The following is a 6,000-nucleotide window of genomic DNA, read 5'->3' on the forward strand; positions in this document are numbered from 1 at the left end:
CCCACCGACACCCTGCACCCCTACCTTCTTCCTAAAATCCACAAACCCAATCATCCCGGCCGCCCCATTGTAGCTGGTTACCAAGCCCCCACAGAACGTATCTCTGCCTACATAGATCAACACCTTCAACCCATTACATGCAGTCTCCCATCCTTCATCAAAGACACCAACCACTTCCTGGAATCCTTACCCAATCTGTTACCCCCGGAAACCATCCTTGTAACCATTGATGCCACTTCCTTATACACAAATATTCCGCACGTCCAGGGCCTCGCTGCGATGGAGCATTTCCTTTCACGCCGATCACCTACCACCCTACCTAAAACCTCTTTCCTCATTACCTTAGCCAGCTTCATCCTGACCCACAACTTCTTCACTTTTGAAGGCCAGACATACCAACAATTAAAGGGGACAGCCATGGGTACCAGGATGGCCCCCTCGTACGCCAACCTATTCATGGGTCGCTTAGAGGAAGCCTTCTTGGTTACCCAGGCCTGCCAACCCAAAGTTTGGTACAGATTTATTGATGACATCTTCATGATCTGGACTCACAGTGAAGAAGAACTTCAGAATTTCCTCTCCAACCTCAACTCCTTTGGTTCCATCAGATTCACCTGGTCCTACTCCAAATCCCATGCCACTTTCCTTGACGTTGACCTCCACCTGTCCAAAGGCCAACTTCACACGTCCGTCCACATCAAACCCACCAACAAGCAACAGTACCTCCATTATGACAGCTGCCACCCATTCCACATCAAACGGTCCCTTCCCTACAGCCTAGGTCTTCGTGGCAAACGAATCTGCTCCAGTCCGGAATCCCTGAACCATTACACCAACAACCTGACAACAGCTTTCGCATCCCGCAACTACCCTCCCGACCTGGTACAGAAGCAAATAACCAGAGCCACTTCCTCATCCTCTTAAACCCAGAACCTCCCACAGAAGAACCACAAAAGTGCCCCACTTGTGACAGGATACTTTCCGGGACTGGATCAGATTCTGAATGTGGCTCTCCAGCAGGGATTCAACTTCCTCAAATCCTGCCCTGAAATGAGATCCATCCTTCATGAAATCCTCCCCACTCCACCAAGAGTGTCTTTCCGCCGTCCACCTAACCTTCGTAACCTGTTAGTTCATCCCTATGAAATCTCCAAACCACCTTCCCTACCCTCTGGCTCCTACCCTTGTAACTGTCCCCGGTGTAAAACCTGTCCCATGCACCCTCCCACCACCACCTACTCCAGTCCTGTAACCCGGAAGGTGTACACGATCAAAGGCAGAGCCACGTGTGAAAGCACCCACGTGATCTACCAACTGACCTGCCTACACTGTGACGCATTCTATGTGGGAATGACCAGCAACAAACTGTCCATTCGCATGAATGGACACAGGCAGACAGTGTTTGTTGGTAATGAGGATCACCCTGTGGCCAAACATGCCTTGGTGCACGGCCAGCACATCTTGGCACAGTGTTACACCGTCCGGGTTATCTGGATACTTCCCACTAACACCAACGTATCCGAACTCCGGAGATGGGAACTTGCTCTTCAGTATATCCTCTCTTCTCGTTATCCACCAGGCCTCAATCTCCGCTAATTTCAAGTTGCCGCCACTCATACCTCACCTGTCATTCAACAACATCTTTGCCTCTGCACTTCTGCCTCGACTGACATCTCTGCCCAAACTCTTTGTCTTTAAATATGTCTGCTTGTGTCTGTATATGTGTGGATGGATATGTGTGTGTGTGCGAGTGTATACCCGTCCTTTTTTCCCCCCTAAGGTAAGTCTTTCCGCTCCCGGGATTGGAATGACTCCTTACCCTCTCCCTTAAAACCCACTTCCTTTCGTCTTTCCCTCTCCTTCCCTCTTTCCTGATGAGGCAACAGTTTGTTGTGAAAGCTTGACTTTTATGTGTATGTATGTGTCTGTTGACCTGCCAGCGCTTCCGTATGGTAAGTCACATCATCTTATATATATATATATATATATATATATATATATATATATATATATATATATACACACACAACCCTGATAATGTGGATTTTAATGTTAACTAGTATTAAAAATCATACTTGGCTGAATTGGGAAAGCTAGGTGATGGAGGACTGTGGTGGCATGAAGTATAATCCAAAAATGATTTTCATTGCACAGAAACAGTTATTGAACTTCATAATAAGAAATTTAGGTTGCAAGGTTTGACTTGTAAAAACACAAATGTGTATTTGATGGTGTACAGTTGCCATTGCACTAAACCAGTGACTTCCCATTGCAGTTAAATACGGTAGCTGAAAGATTAACTAAATCTGTATACATTATTACTGAAGGAATAGGACAAATCGGTGAAATCTCGGAGAACAAAGAAATGCGTCCTTACATGAAGACTGTCAGGAGACAAAAGGTAATAAGGAGACTTGTCATGTGTCAATTGTTTTGAAAAATATGAAACGCAGAATTATGGACGTGATGCTAATCATTTGCAGTGATACAGATACATTACCATTTGATCTCTGGCATAGGGAGATACATTAATTTGTTACAATGCACCCCAGAATGGCTAAAACAATGTTATAGATCTTCGCAGAGCCATTCAGCTGCATTTCTCAGGGGCCAGTCTATTAAATTGTTGGTACACGTAGTTACATTAAATCAAGTATTATGTTATGTTATCAACAAGTACCTGGAAAGTGACAGTTTTCTTCCTCATTTAAATAGTTAACTATTAATATGGAAGATATAATTCACTTACAATTAAATTTGGTTATACAAGCTAATTATTATGGATTTCTTGCTAATAGAAAATTAGGTGTTGGGGATTAGTATGAACAGCTGGAATTTAATACATTTCAAACACAATTTACTGTAATATGCGATTTACAATTATTGACATGACATAGCCCATTGTGCTGTAGCTTTAGTTTTCCGCAAGTGTTTTCTGTGCTTTGTTATTAAGGCGACTGTTTCTGTAAATAACAGAAAGTCCCTTGGTTATGATACATAAAGTGGTCGCAACAAAAGGAATGTTGCTGTTGATGTCGTTTGTCAAATAACAGACGTTACAGTTCATTAGATGCAAGTTGTAGGAGAGGCTGGAGGTAGCGGCATGCGACGACCTGATGCGATGGATCCAAGGATAAGGTGCACGCGACATCATTGGCTGTTTTAGGATCCCATCTAGGTGATCTGTCTCTGAACAGGAAGGTCATCGATGGGAACCATAGGTGGGAAGTATCTGCTTAGCTCTCCTTGCATCCAGTGTTGCCAATGCCAGTATTCAAATTCCCAAAAATCTAGCTAAAATTCCCCAAATTTGGAGAGAAAAATTTCCCGATTCCCCACATAATAGGATATTTGAATGTTTTCTGATACTCGTCTTGAGTAAATTATATATTATTTCATGCTCATAATATGCTTTTATTCTTCATAAATTTAAGTATTTACATGAAAAAACAGAAATTAAAGTAATTTGAAAGGGCACTATTAAGAGTCGACACAGGTGAATAAGTAATAGTGAGTAAAACACATTTAGTGCCAGTAACTATATTTGCACTTCCAGGTAAAATACATTGAACACAACAACCAAGAAACATGGTACATAACGTACAATAGAACCAGAGAGGTCTATTATATTCCACATGTTGCACTTTGCTGCCGTTTCAAACGAAATATATTTTTCACAAAATTCCAACAGGCACAAAAACATTTTTTAAGTCTCACTATAGTCGTAAAGTTGCTTCAAGTAGCACAGTTTTGGAATTTATATTGTGAAAAAAAAAGCTACAAATGATGCGTAGTGCCAAGTTGTAGAAATGAATTTTTAACAACTCTGGAAAATTTTCTGATTGTTAAAAAAAGTGAGTAGATGCTTAAAATGTGTTTGCTGCTGTCTCGTAGAGATCTGAAAGATGGGGTATATAATTGTGACTTCAGGTACCTCCTTCTGTGAGCATCACTTACTTAGAAGTAAACATAACATAACATTATGTTCGTTCCCAGTGAAGAAATGTGCTGGGCTACTACAGTTATTTAATATTTGGTTATGGTACGGATGTTAGTGGTTAGATTTACATTGGCAAAGTAAGTTCTTGATTTTATACAACCATAATTTTTTTTAAAAAAGGGCATTATCGAGAGCACTTGGTGAATATACAATGTATTAATATAATGTAACATCGCCGGAAGTATTAGTTTACACTGCGACAAACTTGCGTAGTTTGTACGAGTATAGTTTACAGGTATTTTTTTTTTTATATATACTTTAACGATGTTAACACTTCCCGGTATGCCACGCCAATGATTAATGCCTCATAAGTGCAGTTTCAAGAGCCCTCGCCGGCCGTTGTGGCCGAGCGGTTCTAGGCGCTTTCAGTCCGGAACCGCTTCACAGGTTTGAATCCTGCCTCGGGCATGGATGTGTGTGATGTCCTTAGGTTAGTTAGGTTTAAGTAGTTCTAAGTTCTAGGGGACTGATGACCTCAGATGTTAAGTCCCATAGTGCTCAGAGTCAAGAGCCCTCAGAGTACCGGTATGCAACAATTAATATCCAGGGAAGTGTATAAAATGCTTCGAAGGAAGCAAAATGAGAGTTTGAGAATGTTTACAGCAAGCTGTGCCGTTTGCAAGCGCTGCCAACGCGCAGATTGACGCTGCAGTAGCGATTTCGCAATGAAGTTCTAGAGATGCCCATACGGTGCCTCTTTCATCGCGCCCAGTCTCAGACACACGGAAATAAAAGGGCATGCACAAAAATCTGTGGAAGAACGCATCTATGCAATGACGTCCTTGTGTCCAGACGTTGCCTCATTGCGCAAGCAGTCTGCTATGGCTCCTCTTTGTTTGGGAACTTGTGCTAAGTTTATTGTGATAAAAAGGGGAGAGAAAATGAAAACACAAAAAGTACCTGTAGGTAAAGAAGCTATAAATAACTGAGGTTCAAAGGAATGTCCTTAGTCGTTGTATGAAGATTAATTAACTTTCAATGCTTCATTTGTATTTTATATAAAAAAAATGTTATTTATACAACTGTAATCGGGAAAGATTATACGTTGATTAACATCCTCAGACTCGACAGTTTGGAAATTTCATAGACGCCAGAATACTCTAGAACGGAGATTGTTTTCTAGTTTTTTTTCCAGAATAATTTTCCTTGTTTTCTATTTTTAGTAGTTCGTTAAGGAGTTGCACATACCCTGTCATTTTGACGACACCGATTGCGTGTAAAGATGCTCAAGGTAAAATGAAACATTTGTTTCTTTTGTTCGGATATCAGGTCCCAGAGATGGTGCGCTGTTGGTCACCATAGCAAGAATATTCTTCTCCGGTTTTCACGTGCACTTTTCGTAAATTTCTGGCTCATTTTTCCCCGTTTTTATACTTCGAAACTTAAGGTATCCTATTCTTTATAGTAATATGATGGATAGCTTTTACCTAATACTTGCCACTCAGAGCATCACATCTCAAATTTTTATTCAAATTATCTTTAGAAACAAGTTGCAATCATCTAGTCTCTCTCCCTCCCCCCCTCGGCCAGTTAATTAGGGATGGGCTAAACTGTGATTTTCCGGTTTCAGTGATTTCTGTGAATGCTACTTTTCGGTAACTGTGTCAAATGCAACCAAGAAATAAGTTCTCCCTGTATAAGCGATTATTTATGAGGGCGTAATGTGACGTTCCAGTGACCCAAGTGACAAAACGTTTATTAATATTTCCAACTATTTTTCCTCGGTTGTTACGTGATATACGAAAAATAGGTTTGCCCACAGACAAAATTACATCTCAACAAAACAGTCAGTATTAAGTATGTTTTACTTATGTTCTTCCTTTGGCTTTAGGTTTATAGTAATCGAACAAGTGTGAAAATATTGATAGTGTGATGTTGAGAATCATAACACAAAAACCACCCAGTACCATGTTTAGAATACAGATTCTAACAGCTTCACAAGTATCTGAACCACATTGTCCAGTCACTCGAGATAGCAATAATTGAAAATATGAGAACTG

Source organism: Schistocerca americana, chromosome 7, assembly GCF_021461395.2.
Source record: "Schistocerca americana isolate TAMUIC-IGC-003095 chromosome 7, iqSchAmer2.1, whole genome shotgun sequence".
Classification (NCBI taxonomy): Eukaryota; Metazoa; Arthropoda; class Insecta; order Orthoptera; family Acrididae; genus Schistocerca; species Schistocerca americana.